The sequence below is a fragment of the Zonotrichia leucophrys genome, chromosome 1 (assembly GCF_028769735.1).
Source record: "Zonotrichia leucophrys gambelii isolate GWCS_2022_RI chromosome 1, RI_Zleu_2.0, whole genome shotgun sequence".
Taxonomy (NCBI): domain Eukaryota; kingdom Metazoa; phylum Chordata; class Aves; order Passeriformes; family Passerellidae; genus Zonotrichia; species Zonotrichia leucophrys.
Window position 1 is genome coordinate 62,690,161 of NC_088169.1, and position 26,568 is coordinate 62,716,728.

Genomic DNA, 26,568 nt, shown 5'->3' on the forward strand with positions numbered 1-26,568 from the left:
TTGTCCAATATCTTGAAATAGTCATGAAGTGTGAAGCTCTATGCCATGTCATTTGGTTATTCTAGGACACTTATACAAGCTGGAATTATTAGTAACTGTTGATAAATAACTGGATCATCAGATCAAAACCAATTTATTAAAAGATTTGGAACAATGAATGAGGGAAGAAGGGTATGGAGAAGAAACAGGCAGGATTATCCCAACATGAAGGACTTCTGGTGCAACTCAAGATGTGTGTGAGGGCACTGGGAAATTAGAAATCCTGGTCAGACCCTCAGACCATTATGGATAACAGTGCTTAGGGAAAACCCTCATCAGCAGCTGCCTGAGGCTATGCTGGTGACCAGAGCTACTCCTGAAGGTCAATTCCTGCTGAAAGTGCAAGCTGGAAGACATCACTCTGTTTTCCAAGATGTTCTAGTAAAAGAAGCACACAGGGAGAAGGCAAAAGCTACCATAGTTTGGCAGATTGCCACTTGACTGTGTTTATTTCTATAAAAAAATTAATCACACTTTAGTATTTTGGCTCTTTATACCAAATTAATTTCAGACTCTGTGTATGGGTGGAAAAGGATAATGAAGCACCATTGCTTTCTTTTATGTAAGTAGCAGAAATTAAGGGGTTGCATGAGAAAAGACAGAAATAGAAAATAGGTTTTTTAAAATACACTTCAGGGCATGAAGAGCATTTATTTTTATAGTCTCAAAGGACTGATTAGTGCTAAACAAAATTTAAGACTCATGATCACTTGCATTTCCTAGGAAAAGAGCTGCAAAGTGCCATGCAACATCTCTGCAATTTCTGAGAGGTTATCAACAGTACAATAAACCCAATATCAGTTTAATCCTCATTGGTTTTTCAGCAATCTGAACTAAAACATTTTGGCTTTTGGTCACTTCTGCAAATAAGGACAGCTTGGAAGAAAAATTTAAAAAGACATTTTCATAAAATTTGGCCAAAGAATCACAATATATTTTTCTTTCTGGAAACAAGTGATTGGAAGGTATCTTTAAAATCTTATAAACTAAAGAGTAGCAGCAATTAGTAGGGTGGCACAGATGTAGCTGAAACTGGGTTGTGGATTTTCTTGAAGCTTTTTCAGTCTTGATACGGTTTAACATTCAGTACAGATGGAGTTTCCAGCAGGATTATCGTTCAAAGCATCTGCAGCACTTAAAAGATTTTTCTCTGTGTACACACAAATCATTTAATAAAACACCCAGGGAAAATACAGCTCCCTGAATCCTGGCAGATAGCTGACCAGAAGGAAACTTCTCTAAAGGTGATTCACAAGCAAAGAGAATTATATTTCTACAAATAAATGAACTAGAGTGATTTATTCTAATAAAGTCTGTATTTTCCTATGAATCCAGGGTTATTTATGAGGGAGTAGGGTTCACAACTGTTCTAAGATGTATACATACATTGTTCTGAAGATATACCTTATAATCTGCCATTGAAAATCCAGCCTGGGCTGCAGTGCCCCTTGGGCTGTACCTCAGGGGCATCATAAATCCACGCTGCCTCACCAAAAAGACAGCATTAATTTCACACCTGTGTCACTGTGTTTTGGAACTAGAAGGTGACATATTTTTGAATCAGTTAGATTAAATGCTTTCAGATGCAAATCATCATTTAAAATGGAAACACATTCCCACAAATTATTCCAAAGGCCAAACCTTGCATGAAATTGAAAAAAGAGCTATCAGTTTGGGAGATAACAATGACTGCAATTATACAGATGAGATTATATGTATAACCAGTATTTATGTGACCAAATAACAGAGATCTATTTTTATATGTTGCACATAAGTATGACATACACAGACTTCAAGAGGACAGTTTTCTTTTGAACATATTTCTCAGCATTTTTTCTCTGTTTTTCTGAAACATCTGGTAGTGGATTGTGTAAAAGTCCTTGTCAGAGCCAGTCACCTTTTTGGTTTGAGTTTGGATATCAGACCCCACTTTCTAGCTCTACACAAGACTGTGTAGAACTGTATTATGAAAGTCTGGAAGGAGAATTATACCTAATATGAAAAGAAATCTATCCAGGGAATTTTCTTGGAAAATGGTAGAAGTAATACATACTAGAAAATGCTGGAACAAATCTGTGCTGCCATTAGAGTCAGCATTCTGCACTGCACAACAAAAATTCCCTTTACTGTAACAGGAAGACCCTTCAGGCTACAAGGACAGGTAAATGGACCAGCAGAGCAAGGCCAGCTCCTTTAAACTCTTTATCAGTGATGCCAGTGTTTAAGTAGCACATAATTGTTACTGGGGATGGACATCATTGCGAACTAAGCTGGTACCCTGCAGGACCAAAATGGAAAGTCTGGTGTAAAACTGTGCCCACTGGCACAGGCACTAGCCACTGCTAATGATCCCAGCTGCAGCATAACTGTTTGGGTCACTGTTCCAGCTCCTGTGAAGGAGGCATTTGGGAGAAGTTTCCTGATTTGCAGCTCTCTGAGGCTGATGCTGTGGTTTACTAGCATGGAAATACTCTCCATAAGACATGGGCTCAGCTTTAAGCTGCAAGGGAATTTGTGACTTAGGAGTTTTGCGTCGTTGATTCTTTTTATTATACAAAATACTTCCTATGTGTCAGTACCTCTTCAATTAATCACAACAATAGTTCTGAGCAGAGCTAAATTAAATACAGCATAAATTTAAACACATGTAATCTTTTTAGACATTAGCAAGATAATTTTCCCATAATTGCTCAGTGTGTTTATAAGGGCAACGAACATTTCAGAAAAAAAAATTAGAAGAACCATTTAAATGGACCATTTATTCTGTTTATTTTTTAAAACTTTTGCATTGCAAAGCTTAGTTATAAGTGAATGTCTATGATGGTGAGTTTTTCCCTGCGAAGTCTAGTGCTACAAGGCCCTGGCAACCACAGGGTGCCCAGAGATCACAGATGCTGCTACTCCAACATGCCTGGAGCCCATGACTTTGGTGGGCCATGCTGAGTTTCTTGCTGGGCTGAAGGAAACTTAACAATACTGGTTAGGAGACAACAATACTGGTTTTAACCTAAACACAAGTAAAGAGGATCAATATCCTGCTGTGCATGGGAAATAATTCATAGTCCATATATTTGTCCTGTCCTCACTCTAATGTGGGGCATTGCCTTTGCTTTAATGATGTGCAATGCTGCTCTTGGATTGCCACCAAAAACTGCTTACTAGCTTTCAGAGCAATCTTAAACTTGTACTCAGTCACAAAAATGTGTTACTGAAGGTTAGCAAACTGTGCTGGATTACTTGTCTGTTCACAGACATAACAAATAGTTATTGTTCAACCCCCCTCTGCTTTGGGATTTATCCTGCAGTCTGGTCTTAGGATAGTCCCCTAGTTGCTGTGATAAGTCCTTCATCTACTCAGCATTTACATCAAAAGCCAGTAGAAATAGTGAACATTCTGTTAAATTACTTAAAAATATGAACCAATCCATGACTGCATTTTGTCCTTATTCTTGGAATGAGCCACCACTTTGCAGGAACACAAGGGATTACTCTGTGGCAGGTGTAGGATCAGGCTCACCCCTCCCTGGTAAGCAGGGCACCTAAGCCAGGAAGCCAGGAGTTCTCAGTCCTACCTACAAGGTGATTTTAATTCTTACCTGGTGATTCTTACCTCTCTCTCTGCTGTGACAATGAGGCAACCTGAATAAGCCTGTGGTCCCAGGCTGGGCACCTGAGCTGCATGCAGGTGGGTGCAGTGAAGCAGAGTTTCACCCTCACCAGATTCTTTAACTGTCTAAGGAGTTGTAAAACATCAGTGGTACCCTGCAGGAGCCCTGCAGAATTCCTGCTGCACACACACAAAAGGTGACAGCTCCTGACCTAAAGAGCATGTAACACACACTTGAGAATTGAGAAGGCCATTTTAAAGAGGGGATATGGCAGTACTAGTAAACTTTTGAAGACTTTAAGTGCCTCAGAGGATGTGTAATTTATTTTATAAGCTAAGGCATAGGCTGCAGGTGCCTGTGAAGGAGAGCTTTTCAGGTGCCTGTGAAGGAGAGCTTTTCCAGATTCTCCACAAGGACCGACTACTGAATGTCATGATTACTGGATACAAAATGGAAGTTAGAAGGTAAATCTAGTCTGTCTGAAGACAAACGTTAAGCATTTTCTGCTTCTGTATTTGCAAGATGATTTTATGGAGCATTTAGTATACTAACACCTTTGTACTGGTGATTAGATAAAAAAGGTCTTTGCCCTTGGGCACTGCTCCTTTGGCCTTGTACCCAAGCTCAGTCTGCAGTTCTTCTTTGCAGGTAAAATAAACCTTCATATTCTCTACTTAAAATCTGATGCTTGGTCAAGATTTATCCTAAATGGGCAGGCCTGTGTTTTTAAAACTTCAAAAGTATGTGAATGTTACTACTAAAACTGTTTTCTTTCTGTTAAATTACACTGCATGTGGATTCTTAGATGCAGTATTTGCTTTTTTTGCTATTTTATTTGCCCATGGTTTTCAAAAATTAAAGCATTTAGCAACATTCTTTTAGATTTAGGGGGTATGAGTAATTTTGAAAATTTGGGGAACTGATTTCTTGTGCTCTTATTCCTCCCAGTTGTCAATCCTTAATATAGTATACCTTGATACATCAGCTGCTTTCAAAGAAGCAAGTAGCATGGAGAAATTTCAGCCCATTAAAGTTCCATTACAGACACAAAAGAAGATAAAGCTGAAATGCATTGCTTTCATATTAGGAAGAGAGGAAAAAGTAGTGCTATTTGAGTAAAAGACTTTTGGAAAATGTTTCACAGCAGCTTAGGAATCTTCACACCAAAGAGCTTTGCATACTGCACACAGAGCTTTGAGGATATGCCACAGTCTGACCAGGAAAAGGGGCCACACAGGGAGGAGTGACTTAAAAGAGCAGAGCACACTTCACTTTGGAGAATTATTATCCACTTCCTTGAGTCAGGGGAAGAATATCAAATACCATTGCAAATATATGCAAAGATACAAGTCTGGGGACTGGTCCTTTTCAAATCTGCACATGGAGCACCTTCTGGCAAGGGTCTGCTGACCTTTATGAACCCTGACAGCCTTGAGCTACTGTTGATATTAAAGGTAGCAACTGATTGCCAGAAATTATATTAATAATTGAATGCACTTTTATGTTTTTCATTTTTCATGGGTGCTGTCCACTGCAGGTCGCACAACATGGATTTGATGGATTTGCACTATGTAATTTTTGCACAACTGGAAACTGAAGATGTTTCTGAACTAAAAAGATCCTTCTGTGCCTGCAGATTTTCCAAAAGCTCCCTCTTGCAGTGAAGCCTGAGCAAGGTGATTTTCCTTTGGGTTTTCTTGAAAACAAAGATTTTAAGTCATCTTCCTTGGAAGAGGTTCTGGAAGCTGGAAGAAGAGGAGAATGATACCTTTGTCAACTCTTTCAATTTGATCTAGACCTTACTTTCCTGAAAGACCTATTACAGTTCCATGTTCACAAGTTCCTTATCCTTGCATACACTGTGTGGGATTCCATAGTCTTAAAGAATAATGAGCTTTTTCATCTGCTTTTCACATGTTCAGTCATTCTTCACAGGCAAGCCTCACTCTGAAGGTCTCAAGCCACGCACTGCTAGATGATTGCTCTGAATCTTTAAACGGCTAATCCCATTTCCAGTGGCAATCCAGAAATTCTAGACACTCATGCTAGGGAGCTGATGGTCTACCAGAAGGACACTGGAAGATTTGAGCAATTTGGATCTCTCCCTAATGATTCGGTTGGTGTCAGGAGGTTCTGAGAATATCAGCAATGCAATGAGAAAGTGGAAGATGAGCTGGCAAAGCTGGTGGCATAAAAATAGCTGTCTCGCCAGACTTCTGGGAAGTCTGGAAGAAAAACTGCCCTGTGCTATTATTCTAAGGCATGGATGTGTCAACTTAAAGATTTCAAGATGTTCCTCTCAAGATATCAATAAGGTCCCTCTGAGTCAGATATGAAGAAAAAAGAGCTGTTGAAAAACTCAGAACAAGTTAATTTTACAAATTTTTTACAAAGGACAGTACTTGAACTTTTCACATTATGTTAAACTTTTATTTCTTTGGAGACACTTCTATTTCTAAAGGCAATAAACAAGATTTTTAACTCTATCTTTCAATTTGTGCAATGGTATAAGATCTTCCCTTTCCACTAAAACATTTTTTGCCCTGAAGCTACACACAATTGTTGTAATGTAAAAGAAAGCAAACAAATAGCAAGAGCACACATACAAAAGACAAAGTATTTCAGTTTTACTGAGTTGTAGTTTTGCTGAGTTTGGTCTATGCCTTTGCTTGGGGTTTGACAGAATCCTTACTATTTGGTTACATCTAATGAAGAAGAAAGGAGATTGCAAGGGGAAAAAAAGGAGCTAAGGTTCATAGGGATTCAGAAATATTATTTCAACAAAATCTTAAATCTGTTTTGTTCCACTTTTTCTGAGAAGAAAAACGCACTGCTGTCTCAGAAAGAATGTCTTACACAGTTTGTATAACCAATCTGGTAGCAGATGAGGGAGAAAATTTAATCTGTATTTCTTGCAGGCTGGGCATGTCCCCTGCCTGCTGGGTTACAGAGATGGCTGAAACAATCCTTCTCTCCTACCAATATGGGAAATAGACAGGGTTTGTTCTTCGGTTTCTTTTTGTACAGTACATTGCAGAACAACTAATAAGGTGGCCAGAATGTACAAATTTGCTTCCTCCTGAGAAAAACTAATAAAACAGTGGTTCAGCACTCACTTGAAAAGTGGAGCACAGATTCATTTGCTACTTACACAAGCAGTCTTGGAGATGCCATAAACACCAGGCTGTTACCTGTTTAAAATTACCTGTTGTCACATTCTCTGCCTTTTCAGAAGACCTGTGAAATATGTTGAGACTTTTTCTCCCATAATGCAGGAAGGGAGCATCTTTGACATCTTAAATGTGCATGTGGAATGGGAAGTCCAGCTGTGCACATTCATTAACCCAAGACAAGAAGTGCTGTATTTTTGTTGGACTCAAAGACAGATATTTAAAAACTATGACACCTAATATTGTTGGTCAACATGAAAATCACTGTTCAGATGCTTGACTGCTCCTGAAAACGCCAAAGACTTCTTGTGTGCTTTCATGCCTACTTTCTTTGATATCAAACAAAGTGTGTCTAGGCCTGAAACAATATGTACTGAAATCTGTATCTTCTATGGACATTGGGTCCTTTTCATGCCTGGCTAATATACAGCAAAAAGTCTGAATTCTCTTGCCCAATATTACCCTTCTGCTAAGCTTTCCAACCCTATATATTAAAATCTATTTTCCTATATGTTCTTATTTGTATTTTCCACAAAGCATAAGCATTTACATTTCAAATATGCAGTAGCCAAAAAATTTAAGCGAACCAGCAAATAAATACTTTTCACAGAAACTGCAACTAATCATTAAGATTTCCAGACTTGGGTTGGTGGGGTTTTTTGGTTTTGTTTTGTTTTTTGTTTGTTTGGTTGGTTGGTTGGTTTGGTTTGGTTTGGTTTGGTTTGGTTTTTTGTTTGGGGGGGGGGGGGGGTTTGTTTGTTTTTGGGAGGTTTTTTCCATCGTTTCCAAAATAGTTGTGTCCATTTCTCACAACTGAAGAATGCAAGCAGATATTGACAGTTGGCACATACTAAAGCTGTAATATTTTCCTACATGTTTAAATCTAAAAAAATTTTTTATGCAAGATAAATTCTTGGAGATCCAGAATTCCAAGTAGACTAAAAATTCCTGAACACCTAGAATTTTAAATTAAGCCTTCAATTAAAATCCTGTCCTGAGTATATGCACTATTATTTTGGAGACAAAACTGATCATCTGTACTACATCTTTTTTGTCTTCTGAAGATGAAACATTGCTCCAGTATCGTGACTTTTTCAGAAACCAAGTCACGTTTGAGCTCAAAGCACTGCTTCTGGGAGCCTTTGCAGGAAAACAGAAGTGTACATGGCCTGTAGCTTCTGGCGGTGACAGACTAAGCTATGCGTTGAGTTGAAAGCTTACATGGTCACGTAAAGTCTGGCAAAAATCCTAAAGTAGATCTTGTATGGGCCATAACAAAGTTTGACTGGACTTCTGAAGGGTGCAGCCTCTAGATGTTACTGCAGGAGGCATGGAGAAGAGAAATATTTTCACTCTGTCAACTGTGGCAGCCTAAGTGACAACCAGACAGCATAAGTCACACCAGGCAACACATCCATCGTTCCTCGTGTTTCTCATTCTCATATTTGTTTGAGGAGCATAGGAGAAGGAAGCTTGGAAAAACAGAATCCCTCCCCACATAATTCCAACTACAGTTATCTTTTCAGGAAATAGCAAGAAAAACTTAGATTAGGATCCTAATACAGAAGGACTGCTACAGTCTTGATTAGAACCTCTCTGTCACTAGTGCCTGTAACAGGCCTAAGAGGAGCCCACTCTCCATCTTCATCCTTTGGCTGGCTGCTATGTGCTGAGAGACTCTACAAGGATGTGCATCAGGGGAATATCTGCAGGGAAAGCCCTACTCAGTTAGACCCTCTACTTCTCTGCACACACCTGTCAGGGTACAAATGGCCTTGTAGCATATCCACTGATATTCTGATTCATTCAGCTCGGAGGAGCTGCCTGAAAGAAGGTAAAGAAATAAAAAATATATTTTTGATATGGCAATCAACTATCATTTAATATAAACTAAGGAACAATTCTTTTAGGGCTATTCACTCTCCAAGTCCAGTTCAGCGTCTTCTAATTTTGTTTCTCTGTTGTTCTTCATTACATATTTTTCTATGGCAACACACCTTTTCCACTGAAGAGCAGGTATTCTATTCTTGAGACCTTATTAGAAACACTCTCTGTATTGATTCCCTCATGAGGCTTTGTCATCAATTCCAGTAGTTCATAACATGAATTAATGGTGTGTTTTGATTTATAAAGTATTGCACAGAACTTCAAGCCATGATCCTTTTCTCTTGTTTTTTTCACCAATTGTATAAGTATTATTGTGCTTTAAAAACGATGTAAATGAAACCTTGCCTATATTATTGTCACTTCTTATCATAGTTCAAATGATAATATGTTTTCTAACCTAGCAGATTGTGTCACATGGGGATAAGCTGCTTGATGACGCATTGATGAAAAGAATGGATTGAAGGCAAGAGGTCTGCAAAATAGGGAGTAGAATTCATTTTCCTGTTCTTGTGAGAAAAAGGTCTCAACTCCTCTGCTAGCATAAATTCATTTGATTTCTACAAGCTGAGAATCCACTCCTGAGCTGGAAAGTGAAGACCGTGCCCAAGACTGAGCACACTTGTTCATCAGCCTCTCTCTACAGAGCTGTCAGTTAGAATCACAGGTGGAAAACACACCTTCCCTACACCAAACTCTAGTTTGTTTCTCTTCCTTTTCCAGACTTAAACCACACAAAACGTTCCCTTTACAGGTCAGCTCATGGCCGTTTTTCCTCTCAGGCAAGGTCCAGCAAAGAAGCCCTTGCGTTTGCAGGTTTTTTTCTGTTATTTCATAATTTTGTTTGGATTGGTGAAATTCAACTGTGACAAACTCTTTCAGGGCTTTTGGGATCCACTTGTTCTGCCTTCCATCCTTGTATAAGCCACTGAGATTTTCTCTTCTGGCTAGAAAATGCTTTGGCCTTTGTGACACCAACTCTGAAGTGAGCCCACACAATTTCCATGGATACGCACTCTAAGAATCCATAGTCTGGCAGTCTTCTCTACATTTCTGCACAGTGCAAGAGGGAAAGCTCCACTGCTCTGCCATGCCAGTCTATTGGCTATCTTGAATTTCTACACAGTATGGCTTCTTTTCTTGAACTTCATAATGTGGATGGAATTCATTGAGCCTCATCTTTTCACTTATTTCTACATTCAGACTTCTGAGCCAAGCAAGAACTTAAAAGGAGAAAATCATGCTAGCAAAATACAAAATAATCTAATTCAACATATAATTCATATAATTCATATAATTAATATAATTCTGTTGTGTCACCATGTGAGCATGACATAAGGAGTCAGATACCACAGGTAGTAAAACTGGGAATTAGTAGAAAAAGCAGGGCAACACTTACCGTACTCACACATGTCCTTTTCTGTGCATTGAATTTTACATGTTTTCTTCTGGGGACAATGCCCAAAAAGATGCCTGTGTTTATTTAATTCTTCAATTCATTATTTTCATACTATTCCATTGCTTTTGTATCTCGGTTTCATGTTTGTTCTTCTTCCTCACTTCTTTCCAAACAGCAGTGTTGTTCCTTCCCTCTGTTAATTCCCTTCTCTGCGTATCCCCTTCTGTACCTTCCCATTTTCACTCAAGCCTCTCTATTTTCCCTCCCTTAGGCTCCTCTCATTATCTTTCCCTCCTCACACTGTTTTATTTGCTGTTTTCTGTTGTGTGTGTGGATTTTTTAACTCTTCCAAGCAGGTTTTATTCCTGAGACACTTTTCTCATTTCTCTCTGACCCATAGTGATCTGCACACACTGACACGCCACCATTTTTTTGCCCCAGCACTAAGTTCATCTGTACCCTCCGTACCATGCTCCATGGCACAGGCAGAGAGAAGGAATGACTAAGAAATATTGGGCTGGCAGGGGAGGATGTTGAAACCCAGGGAAGTCAGATAAGGAGAGAAGAGGAATATTCTCCTGTTAAACTGCAGCCACCCTGCACTCTTCTGCAACTTGCTTTCCCTCTCTTGTCACTCTTAACATTTGAACAAGCCACATTTTCTGCCTTGGGTTTCACTCATGATGGTCAGTGCAATGATTTCTCTCCCCATTTGCTCTGCAATTGTCCCTTCTGAAGAAGCAATAGCTTTCCACGGCGGTGCTCTAGGCTCAGGATTTATTCCAGTTAGTCTTTATGGCTGTACTCTGCTGGGTCCAATCAACAAGTCAAGGGCATTACTATATACTAAAACACACACTGATCCCTTTCATTCCTCATTATATTAGCCAAATGTTCAATATATCACTGGTTTTAGATTTACCTGTGGTGGTAGACCCTTAATCTTTTTAGGTTCTGGTCTTTTTTGTGTGTCTACCCAGCTCCAGACCTAAATCAAAGTATTTTTTGGTGCCCATTTTCTGCTCTTTTCTCAGTCTTTTATTTGACCTTGGCTGTACCCTAGGAAAATTTATTTATTGACCAGCACCCCATGCTGAGGTTTCTCAATCCACTTACTTCCTCCCAGAGCCATCACTCAAGTCAGATGGAAACCTTTGCAGAATAACCTTTGTCTCCTCTTTTTTAGTTGTCATATGGTTGTACTTCTACTGCTGCTCTTGACATCACCAGGTGGGGGTCACTGACGCCCAGGACTGCTGGCAGCCCCCTCACCTTTCATTCACCATACAGCAGCTCAGTGAGCTCCCCCTGAACTCTGCCTCTGTGTCCTTGGCCAATCTGACTCTGGACCAGCTTCCCCTGCCACTGCACAGGGGACCCCCCCAGAATTTTGTACCACAATTTTCTTCCTCCAATGAGTCTGTGTTTGCTGCAGCGTCAGCAAACCAGGAGCAGGGGTTTAGCTGATGCTCCCAGTGTGGGGATCCTCCTCCGGACTGGCTCCTCCCAGCTGCTGGCAGCAGAGAACAACTTAGCACCATGACATTTTCCAGGCTCTCTAGGCTCTTCTCTCAGAAGTCTCTCCTAGCAGCAGGCACACTTTCTGTCCCTGTTTTCCTCCATTAATGAGCTTGGCTGATTAGCCCCCTTGCTGCTTCAGTTTCTGCAAGCCACAGTAACACAAGCACTGCCTCCACACACTTTCTTGACTCCTAAACAGTGGTTGCTCTTTTCTCGGTCCTGACCTTTTTCCCATCCTTCTTCAGCTGCCTTTTATCAATAAATCACAACAGGACCTGGCTGCTTTGATTTCAAAGTATGGTATTAGTCTGTGTGCTTCCAATTAATTCATGTTTAGTGAAACATTGTGCAGCCAAAGCCCCAACTGCTGGTATCTTTTATCACCTAAAATACAGAATGATGGAGCAGAAAACTTTTTAGTGCTTTGTGCTTTGACTCTTAGGTGAGCCAGTGGGACCCTAAAATGGAATTTAAAGCTGTCTAAGGCAGATTGCAGACATCCCAGAGAAACTGAAGAGAGTGCACCAGAGAGGAAGAAAACCCCTCCAGAAAAATATTTTTTTTAAAAGTTTTGAAATCTTCAGATTTACTTTGTGTAGTTTGAACTCAGCTGCATGAGCACTGTCACCATGATTGCTGCTCATGACAGTCCCAATTCTGTTCTTGGTATTCTTTGCCAGGCTGGTGAGAGACTTTTGCTGAAGGCCACAGAAAAGCTCTGTCCCATATGACTAAAAGCCTACCACTTCTCTGTGTGTCCCCAGGCCATATTCACAGGTCTTAAGAAACAGAAAGAACATTGAGCTTCCAGGACCTGATGGGGCATAACCTCGCTTTTCTACAGACATTTTTTTTTCTGACTGGATGGCTGTAGTTACATTTTCCTTTGTGCAGATGTTATCTCTTCTTTCAGTACTATGTCTGGGCTTTTTTCCTTTTCTAATTGGTTTCTCATTCTTCTCTCCTGAATGTCATTGTCCACATTCCATATCCCACCCACACAGTAAGGCACAGAATATTATGCTGCCTGTTACTGATTTTGTGACCTGTTTGGGTGTAACAGGAACAAGCTCTTGGTGGGTCATTGCTGGCAGAATCTCAGAAAGGTAGAAAGCAGTGCTTTGGCCATAGCACTGAAGCCTCTGCTATTCCCACTGTTTGAAAATTACAGAAGAAAAATTTCTGAGGTTGCTGGGAGCTGTCATTTTCCTGGGTAGTGACAATAAACAAGACTGATATGACTGGCTGGAGAAAGGGGAGTGAGTTCAACAGTGACTCACATCACACATCTTGCATTGTACAAAACAAGATGAATGAAACCATCCATATAGACAAGGGGGAAAAATCAAGACAACAATGCTATGCTGTCTTAGAGCTAGGATATCAGAACCAGAAAATGCCTCCCTGAACACAGCTGTATTGTCTCCCTTATTCTTTACATGTCAAAGGTGCTTTAAAATATTTTAAAGCATGTGTGTATGTAACTTCTGAAACCAGTATTGTGATTACGTATATTAAAAAGCACAGGTGGATGCAAAAAGACAACAATTCAGAGGCAAGTCAACTACTAGCACATTCTCTGCTTTATGGGGCTTTTCTTCCCCAGGAACATTTGATTTCTACTGGCTCTAGTTATTTATGACTTAAAATAATGCCTTGGAAATTGAGAAATGTGACCCTAGTTCAGGACAGCCTTAAAAATGTGTTTCAGCAAGTTTCAAACTGTTCTGTATGGACCCAAAGGTTCTCAACAAATTATACAAAACTATACTCTGGGATGTTCTCTGGTCTGCAGCATTTATCTCATGAATCAAACAATTCTTTGGTGCTTGTAGGGACAGCTGTGAGGGTTTTGCATTATAAGAATCTTTAATAATGCATAGGATAAGGAAAAAAAATTTTGAACAAATACTGAGCAGAGAGACTCAGGACACTGTATGAAGTCATGAATAGGGGCACCAGCCACTGTCAGGACAGTACAAAATTGCAAATGCATTTATTTAATAGAAATAGATTGTTTCTTGGCACGCAGGACTGCCTTCCTGCCTCCGTGACAAACATCCTGAATGGGAATGCATTCCTTCTGGAGAAACTGTGAGACTCTCAATGTGCTGGAGCAGCAGAGAGACTGAAGGATGACAATTCAAACTGTACATGATGTGGCTGCTGCAAAGGCTTATTTATTCTATTTAGTCCTGGATCAGGGGCTTGGGTACTGCTGGAGGAGCTGAGAAAGCCTTAACCTGTTAATTCAGGGGTGATATTCCCAAACATTGAATGACTGCAGCTTTGTGTCCAGGGTTTTAAATACATCTTGGAGATACAGCTTTAGATCTGGGAACAATCCCATTGCTTTTGCCTATTTGGAATGATCCCATTCTCTTTATCTTGGACTCACTGAGTCATGCAGCTGATTTTACAAAGTCCAAAATACAGACTCTATGTTGATCCTTATCTGTTCTGTGTTTAGTGCCAAATGTTTGCAGCTTGCCTGTTCACTGAGCTTGCTGATGTTTCCTTCTTCACCACCCCGCTGGCCCCAGTTTGCTCCAGTTTTGAGGCTCCACAGCCTCCAACAGGGTGTCACAGCCCATCAAACTTTGGCTGCTTTTATAAACCAGGCACTATTTATTTTACACATTTCATCCAGTGGTTCTTTTCCTTGGTTTTTCACTGGGTCCCACCCCAACCACCTCTCAATAACTCTTGTTTACAAAATTTGAAGTCCCACTGCTGACTTCTACTTTTCCTGTCTAGAGAGAAAATAATCATTTTTCTACAAGTGATGAATATCAAATGCTAGCACTTACTGCAATACAAACACAAATTCTAATCTTATGGCTGCCCTTCATGCCTTCCAGATGTCAGAGCTGTTCATTTTCTGTAACACTTAGTAGAGCTGGACAACCTTCACCTGACAGCTGGAATAAAATAGCTGCTTATTCTGAATAAAGTAGACATAGCTTGACAAAAGAGCCAAATTTCCTATTGTATAGAAAAAATTGATGGAAAAAAACAAAGAAATCTTGAAGTGCTTGAGCCTAACTCTTAAATTAGACTCTTCATTGAATACAGATGCTCAGCCTTACAAGGATAAGGAAGCCAGCAATTAAAAAAAAAAAAAAAAAAAACCTAAAAAACCAAAACCAACAAAATACACACACAAAAAAACCCTAATCCACCTTTATAAGTGGCATGTGTTTTGTTAGCTGATAACAGGCCACAGAGAAGGGTTAAAATACAGCCTAAATGTACACTGCATTTCCTTATCTTCTTTTTATTTTCACGCTACTGACAAAAGAACATGAGCTAAATCTCCACATATTATTTTTGAGCATTATTTCTGACTTCTTCATAGAGGATAACGCTGGAGTGTGCCAGGGGCTCTTGTATTTGAATGTCTTTAATCCATCAGAGACTATGGTCATTCATTCAAATCTGAGTGTTATTAAAAATTCCTAAAATCCTAAATTCATCTGGGCAAACATATTTCAGACACCCTAGCTGGCTGGCTGGAATGAACTTCAGATTTAGACTTGCTACCTCTATTAGATAAGGCATTAATCTGAACTTGCCCTGTACTCATTAAAAACTTAAATGTCATAGCAAGAAATTGTTTTTCTTCCCAGTTGTCTGTTCCAGATTTAGACTAGTCATGGCAATCTTTCAAACCACATCCTCCAAATGGAGGTACTCCTTTTTCTTCATTTCTTTTTGTTCAGATCCAATCAAGAACTCAATAGGAGACATCACATAGGCATCTGTCTTAATATCTTTCCCCAGATTCTCCTCATCTGACCTTTGTTACTGTCTGAATCATCTTCTATGGCATTGAAGTGTAACTTCCTTCCTTCCTTCCTTGTCATTGGATATTTTGCATTGCATTAAAATTAATAGTCCCACAAACATCTCCTCCAGCTCTATTTGCTTCAGTTCACATGCATCACCCTGTCAGCACGGCTAAAACCTTTGCAGCCACCATTCTGACCCTTTTGCTTAGTTCTTTGTGTGCTCCCTTATTTCACAGCTCAGCTGCCTTTTGTTGCAGGGCTACTAACATATTTCTGCCATCAGTGGGCATGCAACCTCATTACTGTGATCCTGGGTAGTTACCAAATTATTTCAAATATCCACTTGAAAGAATAAATGAATGCAGAAAGATTGTCTTATGAGTAAGTTCATTTATGTGCACTTCTATCAACTGAAAGAAAAAGGCCCATGTGAACCTCATGAGGTTCCACAAGGCCAACAACAGGGCCAACAATAGGTTGGGGTAACCCTCAGTATTAATGCAAGGTGAGGGAGGAAAGGACTGAGAGCAGCTCTGAGGGAATGCTGGTAGGTAGGAGGCTGGACATGACCTGGCAATGTGCACCTGCAGCCCAGAAAGGCAATTCTGTCCAGGGCTGCAACAAAAGCAGTGTGGGCAGAATGTCAAGGGAGGGAATTCTGACCCTCTGCTCTGCTCTGGTGAGACCCCTCTGGAGTACTGTGCCCAGTTCTGGGGTCTCCAGCACAGGAAAGATATGGACCTGTTGGAGTTAGTCCAGAGGAAGGCCATAAAGCTGATCAGAGGGATGGAACACCTCTCCCATGAAGACAGAGAATTGAGAGAGAATTGGGCTGTTCAGCCCAGAGAAGAGAAGACTCCAGGGAGCTATTATTGCAGCCTACCAGTACCTAAAGGGCCCTTTATAAGAAAGATGGGGACAGATCTTTTAGTAGGGCCTGTTGCCCTGTATCTCTTTTGTAAGTAAGACATTTTTTATTTTGAGAGCAGTAAAACACAGGCACAGTTGCCCATAGAAGGAAGGAGTCAATGCCCCAGCCCTAGGGACAGGCTGGACAGGGCTCTGAGCAACCTGATCTAGTTGTGGGTGTCCTTGCTCATTGCAAAGGGGTTCAAAGTCCCTTTCGACCTAAACTCTCTATGATTCTATATCTGTGTTTATTTCCTTTATCCCATTCCCCTGAGGACATAAGCCCACCTCTGGTGGAGTGAGAACGATGCCATGGACCAAAGCCTGACCTTCAGTCCAGTTTGCATTGCTACAACTGGAGTTACAAAATCTAATCAGTCAAGAATGGCATGGATCTGAGTTAAAAATGCAGATTTGCCCATTTTAGTGTGTGGATGCTATCAGCTCCCCAAACACTCAAGTTTCAGGTCTAGAACAGCATCAACGCAGGTTTAACATTTTGTATTTTCATTAAAACATGACCTTCTGCTGCCTTTCTGAGGGATGTGTGTGCCCCTGAGGGGAAGTAGCTGTCAGGTATCCCACCAAATAGCTTGCTCCTGCCTGTGCAAATGCAGAGAGGACTACCAGTTTGAAATATTCCTCACATTCTTTAAACAGCTCTCCCAAGTAGAGTGAAGTGGGGAGGAAGAGCCCTGCCTCACTCAAGGCAGGCTGTGCCTCTGTGTGGCTGTGCCCTTCTGCAGTCAGGGGAAGAGGGAGGTTGAATGCAAAACATCAATGGCCCTGAGTTCTACTGAAAATTACTGACTGCTTTAATTAGTGGGTGCCCTGCCAGGCTTCCACCAGACAGCCTCTGTGAGGCTCCCAATTGTCAGGTTGGCACCAATTTTACCAAGACACTGGATGCAGCAGCTGAAGAGCAATGGTTTCTTCTGCCTTCCCCAGCTTCAGGCAGCTTAGCACCCAGTCTTGGCTGCTTGAGACCAAACACTGGTGTAGACAGATGCTCTCATGAGCACAGAAATGTGTAAGCTGCAGCATCTGGAAGGTATTTGTCAAAAATTTTTCTCCTGCTTGTTCCTCTCCAAGTATTACTCACTTCCACTGCAAGCTTCCTTTGCTATATGTTATTTAACAAATTGTTTCTTTGAAACATATGCTAATCTCACTAAGTATGTAGAGTCCCTGAATTGAGAGTAATTTCTGCTGAGGCAGCAGCAAAAAACTTTTGTTTATCCCAGTGTGGCCTCACAAATAGAAGCTCCAGGCACAACTGCCCACAGTTCTTGCTGTCCTTTTACCTTGATCCATTGACTGCATTGATACAAAAACTTCTTCCTGAAATACACTTTAGCTCGTTGTTTGTACAGCACCAGGAAACTTTACCATGTTACCAGTCCTCCCAAAATGTCATTTGTTCAGGCCCAAAGAGCAAGGATAAGAAAATATGAGTGAATTCTTCCTCTGGAAACTATTCAGTTTCCAGCCTACTCTTAGGCTTCCCCCATGTACTTTTGTAGTGAAGGGCATCCACAAAAAGTGGAAATAAGGGGAAAGAAGCTGAGAAATCTTCAAAAGATTTACAGAAGTCTGGCAGATACTGAAGTACTATGGGGTTTGTAAATTTCATAGCCCTATTGCACATTATTTAATATGTGCCAAATTTTTCTGAAACCTTTAGATACCACTGGAGTCTCTTGCTACAGGTACTAGGCAGCAAAACTCCCTTGGCCATTTTCTCACCAATACCTCCAACTAGCAGGTCTTATCTGCTCTGCAGTCCTTGCTTTTCATTACTACAGCTGCATTTGATCTTTTAGTCAGCTGGCAGTAAATGAAGTCTATTTCTCCCAGGAGTTTCTACTTGTTCCATGTGATCATTTCGATTGCAGTGTTCTCTGTGTTGAAAATAAAGCTCTCAGTAAAATATTCAGGCAGCATTTCTGCATAGGCACAAGCTATGCTTGCACTGGCTACCAAGAATTTCAGAGAGCAAATCAGAGTAGCCAACAAACCTGTCAGCGTGTCTTGGCAATGTGGCCAATTTGGTAGAGTGGCAGACATCTGGGGACAAAGGGTGGCATCCATCCTGCCACCATAGCCACAAAGCAGGCAGCTGGGCTTGGTGAGGTGAAGGTTACTGCCGAATGAATTGATGAGAAAAGCCAGCCATATTTTGGAAGGTGCTGTAGTGTCTACTACCATGGCAAAGGAGCCTTGCTCTCATACAGGCTGTGTAGAAGTACATAATGGCAACTGTAGTTCAATTCGTCAGCTTCAAGATAGTACAAATACAATTTTACACCCTGTTTCTCCACTGACAGCTGCAGGGGCAGAGGGAATGGGACACGTCTGGTCCTCCGTGTTCCCACAGCCACCAATGACAATGGAGTCATTGCTGCATGGGCTGATCTCTTTCCCAATCATGGAGCAGGGGAATAAACTTTGCAGCAGTCCAGACTATAAGTTCCCCAGCATGCTGGCAGATGGCAAGCTTCCTTTTGACTTGGATTGAATCAAGCAGAGAGCAAAAATCCACAAAATTAATGTGGTGACATTTCCCTCCCTATGGAAATCTGTAAGCACTGACATAGCCATTACCTACATCAGTCCAACAGTTTTAGCATTTCCTGCTGTATTGCAGTATCAGTGATGAAACTGGGTCCATCTGCAATCCAGCTGAAGTGTCAGCATCTTATTGGTTTTGGAGTTATAGACTTTCAATCCAATGACAACATAATGACTAATATCAACTCCTCCTGCTCAACCCTTGAATAATCACTTCTCTGGATGTGATTTTTTCCATGGGTTCAGTGTCATTAAAAGGTCACATCTGGGCAGGATGTAAAAATTCATGACTGTTGACTCACTCAGTAGTCCCTCGTTCTGTATTTACTGAAGCATTTCTGCCTTCATGGTAGTTTGCACTTGTCCTTATTAAGAGACCACTTTTTCAATTTGTCAAGTTTATTTTGGAGTCTGAGCCTGTCTCACAGTCTCCAGCAACTTGTTTCATAGGCCAACTTAATATCTCTATTCTCCCCTCTACCATTAAAATAATCAGCAAAACATGTAACAGAAACAACACTGGGGTTGTTTTATCAGCCCCAATTGTTTGAATCTCAGACTTGATTAAAGTTTTCCAAGACACTCTTCTTTTTGACAGCAAAGAATCGACAGTTTCTGTTTTTAGAAAGCCTGTCCACCCAGTGTTAGGCCAATGTTTTCCTAGTTCATGAAGTATACTGGTTTAAAATATTTTACTCCTGAGTATTCTACATTGACAGTTTCTCAGTCTCTCCTTAGAGTTTCACTGTTTCACTTTTTTCTTCTTGCGTTCCAGAGTTTTTTCCAAGAATTTAATTAGGCTAACTGTTTAGGTGTCTTGATTCTTCAATCTCTTTGCCTTTTTTTTCCAGACAAGCCTTACCTATGTCTTTTTCCAGTCTTCTGTTGCCTCACTCAGTCTCCAGGAGCTGTCTCTGATAATGGACTCATCCAGGCATTGCAGTCTATTTGCTAAGCTGACAGAGACAAGGTCCATTAGACCTAGCTCACATGAAAATATTTTTCTCAGCTAGCTATACCCAGGAGCTTCCCTTCCTCAGGTGAAGGGTGCTATCAAGATTTCATGTTGCTAACTCTGCTAGCTACAAGCTCTTGACAGCTTTGGATGGACAGCACCTTCCCTCTCCTAAATGGTGGTTAGAGAGACAAGCTTAGAGGACAAAACAATCAGTTTATATTAATAGCCACAACCTTGTGTGATGGGCTTGTGTCCGCTCTGAAGAGGACAGACAACTTGGCAGGGGGAGAGGGAGTTACACTGAAAATGTAACTAGGACAAAGGGATAAAGGGGATCATAGCTACTTGCACATAGATGTAAATACAGCAAATAGTTTCACCCCCAGGAGGAGAAGAGACAGGCAAAACAATAAAAATCTAATCTTAAAGCTTTTTAAACAAATTAACATCTTAAAAAAGCACAAGAAAACATTGCAAGCTTTGAATCCTGAAATGGACTTTATTCTTTTGTATGTTGTTTAAAGAAAAAAAAAAAGTTGCCATTTGATAGAGACTGCAGCTAATTTCAATCTCAATTTTTCAGTTAGCTGAAGAGTGAAAAAACCAATTGTTTGCAAAGCTCCTGTCCTGGAGCCTTTGAAAATCACCCTCTAGAGACAACGATTACAGGAGTTATGGTGCAGAACAACATCATGGAAGTTTAAACCAGAACTGACCCAGTTTCAGATCATTTGGGAAGATGCCATCAGAGCTTGTTTTTAAATGGGCCTAATAGCAGTTTCTGAAGCAGTAATGAATATAGGTTGGCCTTCTCTGCACCTCTTCACCTGGCACTATTAAGTATAATTACCTCTAGTGCTCTTCATGCTGACAGCATCAAATGGCAGGTAGTTTTCCTGTTGTAGGTGACACCTCTAAGATGTCTTGTTGTGGGACTGTGCTGCCAGGAAAGATAAGTAACTTTTACCTTCATTCACCATATTTCCATTCATGGATACCAGAATGTAAAAGGAAATTCTTAGGCAATTAAAATCTTCCTTGGAACTGAAACTCTCTGGTTCTTGGAACAGTTTATCTGTTGGAGAGCTCAGCAAATGGGTTGTTGCTTTCTTTAGACCTTGACTAATAAGAATAGATTACTCAGTGATGGGTGAAAAGGTCTTTTTTTTTCCAGTAATCGGGGATTAACTCATCTCTGAATACCATTGCTGTTCATGTAGTTCACACAGTTTATTAGCACCGCAAAGTACTAAAAAGACCAGGTTGTAGGATTCACTCAGGTTCAGTCTGGTAAAGAAGTCATGCCTGGTTCCTGGAGCATCTTCTTCAGGTGTTGGCCACTCAGTGCCTTCAGTGGCCTCAGCTGCAATCAGTCCACACACTTGGCAGAAACCACACCTTGACCATCCACGGAACTGGTCTGTACAACAGCTGCCTTAACCACTTATTTTTCATCCCAACAGCAGAATGGAAAAATAATCTCTGCATGTGTGTATGTGCACTCATAAACTCAAACCTTCCTAGAGTTTTAAGTGAAATCAAAGAGAAAATAGTTGTAAGTTGTGTGTTGTATTCTTTCTGACGAGCATTTTATTCAAAGCAGTGTAGAAGGCCAGGGATGGGACAGGACTTCTCTTCACAATACTACAAAAGAGAGGAACTCTCTACTCAGCTAATGATGAGATCACCTCTTCACGCTGTGAAGATCCTAAGTTTGGGTCCTTTCTCACATCACCCAATGGTTTCCAGACCCCAGAGAGGTGTCTGATCTCTGTCCTCAGCATCATCTAACACAGCTTTTCCAGTCTCTGGTTTTGAGGTTGCTTGTTTTCTTTTCTTTCTTTTTCTTTTTCTTTTTTTTTTTTTTGTAAACAGATCTTAACCAGTTACAGAAGTAGCATTGAAGGCTAGAATAACTCAAAAAATTGCTTTCATTAGGGTGTCTTTATACTCAGTGGACTTCCTGTGTAGGGAATGGATACTTTGTTTTGATTTGAGTTCAGTATCAAAAGTGCGAAGTGCTGCCAAGACATTTCCCACGTGAGGTCTGTGCTTTTGAAATCAATCCCCTTTGACCTAGAAATGTGCCAGTTACACAAAGCCTGATCACTCCGACTGCTTTCCTTCAGCTTTGCTTTAGAGGTGCACTGAATATTCCTATTATTAATACTAGGAAAATCTCATTGGGATTTTCGATGTTTTAATGTTTCTTGGAATTCATGTGAAAGTAAAAGGAAGCAAACATAATAATGTCTCAGTAGCAGATATATTGCATACAGACGGTGGAAAAAATGCTCTGAATCTTGCTCCTTGAATATTTTGCTTCTGTTCTCAGTAATAAAGAATGAAAAGTTAGCAGCTCACTTGTGGGTGCCCAGCACCTTCCCTTTGCAGGCACACTGAGTAGTCAGGAACATATCTTTTAAAGCTTTATCAGACTACTGCTTTTGCGGGACATATTCTTAATGCAGAAAGATCCTTCTGGGTTTTGCTTCTATTAATTTTACATGAGGCATTTTTGTTAGCCAGAATTAGATAGCACTACTTATTTATGAATAACCCGTGAAGGAGTGCATGAGTCAATATGAGACATTTTCCCAGTCCCTGGTGCTGGCTATTCACAAATCAAGAACGGCATCTATGCAGAACAGTCACCAACAGAGATATTTCTGTGGTATGCTTGGATTAACTTACAATGAATTATCTTCCCAGATATATGAGTTGCCTTCCCTGAAACATGTTTCTCCCATCCTTCTCCTCTGGGGAATAAGTCATGATTATGGTGGAGTTTTTTAGTTGTGCACTTTGCATGGCCTTGGTCTTCTACTCTTTTATTAAACAGTTCTAATACTTGCCAAGATAACATTGTCTTTCACTGGCTTTCCCAAGGAGTTGGGAAAGTCTGGGTTGCATTTTCAGTCTGTCCCCCCTGGTGCCCAAAGCCACCAGGACAAACTGCTTGTAGAAGAAACACATCAGCCCTTACAGAGAGACAGTAATTTCAGTATGCCGTAACCCTCTCAGAATCTCCAGAAGAAAATTTGTTTCTAATGTGTTTGCTGAAGCTCACTGACACTCTGTTCAGCCATCAGGCTGTTCATATTGTGTACAAGTGGTATATAGCCCACAGCAATGCAGATCCTGAAGTACAAGCATCTATAAGAGACTTAACTTATCTGTTAAATTTTTTACAGTATAATGCAGAAGGAGAATGCTGAATTGTAATTTGCCAGAAGCTTTCCTCAACTGATAAAACATCAGGTGAAATTAGAAAGCAGAGTAACATATTCAGAGTACATGTATGGCCCTGGAATGCTTCCAGAGTAAATCAGTGTATGTAGGCAGTAAAACGCAACAGGGATTTGTTTTGAATTGACATTTAAATTACAAAGCTGTTCTTGTAATTATTAGCAAGTCTAGTTTTTAAAGCACATTTCGTTGATTCACGGATATAACCATTAAAACAATAGGCACAAGCTTAATTGAATTTACCAGGATCGCTACCAAAATTCATGTCCACAAAAATCTCACTTTCTCTAATTACTAAGATACAGTTCATTAATATGGCTACTTTGTATGTGTGACTATGTGAGGTGTACTGTACACGCGTATCCCCTAGCCAAATACTTCAAGTCTCACTCAGCATTCCTGTAAGAATGTCTGCTTTAGATATTTGCAGGTTTGGTTTAGTACTTCTGCAGTGTGTATTCAGAGCACACTTAGTCATTTGGAGTACATGGAACTGGCACTGATCCCCTGGATCAATATGAAATTCATACACAGCCAAGAGCAAGCACTGATCGTTCAAGAGATTCAATGGTTCCACTCATGGCAGCGAGTCCTCCCCTCATGAGAGATGACTGAAGATGCTAAGAATTAAGATCTTTAAGATTTCAAACAACAAAATTAAGGCCTGTTTGTCCTTTGGGGGAAGGGTTGAGGCAGTTTTCACCCTGCATATTGAAAAGGGCTTAACTCAGGCTCAGAAGTTTATACAAACAAAACTGAAAGCCCTTCTGTCAGAATAACAAGTGAAAAGCCCTGCTATTCTGTGTACAGAAGAATTACTAAGCAAAATTTTGAATGCTCTAGTTATTTTGTTTGCTTAGCAATATTATGCTCTCTAGTCTTCTCCTGGAATTTAATTTCAGCTTTCCCTTTCTCATTCTGCAACAGTCCACTTGTTTTTTCAGATGTGCTCCCTTTCCAGAATGTGATGCAAGTCCCATAGACACACGAGCCAACACTAGACAATCTGATTCCAGGAAATAATTAGATTTATTTTTAACAGACCATGTATCCTCTTAAATAATACAAGACCAAAAGTCCTAATAGTCTAGGCAAGAGAATCATAAAATCCTAAATAACTTGGATTGGGAGGGAGGTCTGGAGATATTTCTAATAGAAAATCATCTCTGTGATTGCGGCACGTTGCTCAGAACTTTCTCCTATCAATTATTGAGTATTCCCAAGGATGGAGATGCTATTAATACCGTTCATGTGGCTCCTGGATCACACTGTTAACATGGAGTGATGCTCACAATGGAAACAATTCTTACTTCACAAACCATATAGTTACATTTGCAATCAAAAAAACAGCTGGAAGAATATTAACATTCCAGTTGAAGTAGATTTCCTGGATTTTTGAGAACAGAAGGACAGCTGTGATCACACAGTCCAAAGTCCTGAGTAACATAAACTGGAAGGTTGCCTTCAAACAGGCTGAAGCAGTGGTCAGGCACTCATAAATTCCCCTTCTGTGAAACTCGGGGATCACTCATGCAGCAAGCTTTATGGTGTCAATCACAAAGGACAGTTCTAGTACCCATGTTCCACCTGCACAATCTTCTACTCATTTGTGGAGACCCCTTCATTTCTCTCTAACAGACAAGAGAGCTTCAAGGGCTCCCCAACCTGGCAATTATTTCAGGTTAAATTTTAGCCCCTGTGAATTGGTCCTGAAGTTGTTATTCAAACTCAGTTTCAGCAAAAGAATTGTGTACAGGGTTAAAGGCTGTGAGATTGGCCCCTTTGTGCTGTAACTGTAATTTAGGAAGCAGAAACAGGCTGTTGTCTGCATTTCAATGAGCTATAAGATAGGAATTTCCAAATCTCAGCAGGTGCTGCTATCAAGAAGATTTTCAGAGAAGATCTAATCCTTTCTAGTTGCTGGGTAGCTGAGGTAAGGGGCCTGTTAACATCTTATTTTATCTCCTGCTGTGTTGAAAGATGTAGCTTTCTTCTCAAACAACATTTTTGTCTCCACACGGACTGAAACACATCTGCCATGGTTCATGTAGTGATGAGGCACCTTTTTTTCTGTTCCAGAGTGCTGGTTTGCTGTTAGGCTACACAAGAGGCATGAGCTGCTGCTTCATGGCTGTACAGCTGTGCTGCCCTCACATGGCCCAAGGCATCAGCTCTGTGCCTGCCTTGGGGACGTGTGCCAGGTGCACTTCTGCTCAGCTTCACCTCCTGCCAGACCTGCAGCACCTCTGTGCTGCTTTTGCAAAAGCACTTGACTGCAAACAAATGAGGATCAACCCCTGCCTCCCCTGCATGTTGGCTCATTTGCTGTCCTCTGTCCTTGGTTGTATTTGTAGGTTCCCAGTATTTGGAGTCATGGTAAGTAATGCCTCTGGATTTTCAGTGTAATCCAAATTTAAATTTCAATGAGTCTGGAGTGTTTAGCTCCCTTGCATACCTCTGTCTTTAGCTCCCTTGCCTACCTCTATCTTCTGGTTTTTGGTTGATGACTCTTGCTGCAAAGGCAGAAATTCTAAACTTCATCTGGTTCATATTTCTCTTTAACATAGAATCATAGGGTCGTAGGAAAATCTGAGATGGAAGGGACTGTAAAAGTCATTACTACAACCTCCTACAATGAGTTGGCACATTTTCCTCTAGATCAGGTTGCTCAGAGGCCAGTCCAACCTCATCTTGGATGTTTCCAGGGACAGGACATCCTCTTTGAGTAACCAGTTTGCCAGTGTTTCACCAATGTCATTGTAAAAAATTCTTCCTTCTATCTACTGTAAATATACCCTCTTTTAGTTTAAAATCATTACCCCTTGTCCATTGCAATAGGCCCTACTAAAAAGTTTGACCCTCTCTTTCTTATAGGCCCCTTTAGGTACTGAACTGCCACTACAATATCACCCCAGAGCCTTCTCTTCTCCAGACTGAGCAAGCCTAACTCTCTCAGCCTGTCTTCACAGGAGAGGTGCTCCAGCACTCCAGTGGAGTCGTAGAATAGTTCAGGTGGGAAGGGATTTTTAAAACAAAAGCTTTATTTCTATGCTATTCTTGGTACTGGTCTAACACCTCTCCTCATAAAGTTCCCACTTTCACACCACTCACGATTCTCAAATGTCACTTTGGGCTTTCCCTCACCCGCCAGGAACAAACTGAGTTAGGTCACCATGCTGCAGGGCCCATTTGCTGCAGTCCTGCTTCTGGGCTGCTTGAAGAAAGCAGCTGCTTAGTACTATCCTGTTCATATCTCCTGGTTTGGAATGATTTATCTGATGTATTGCCATTGTTTCCTAATGGCACATCTTCCTAAAATAGGTTTCTAGTTCATATCTAATGAGCACATCCTCTTCTATTCTGTGAAAGTTCTTTTTTCTTTTTTTTTTCTGTGCCAGATGGAAGTTTGCAGCTACTGTGGGGTCAATCACAGGCACAACGCTACATGTTTCCGGCTCATTGCACTAAT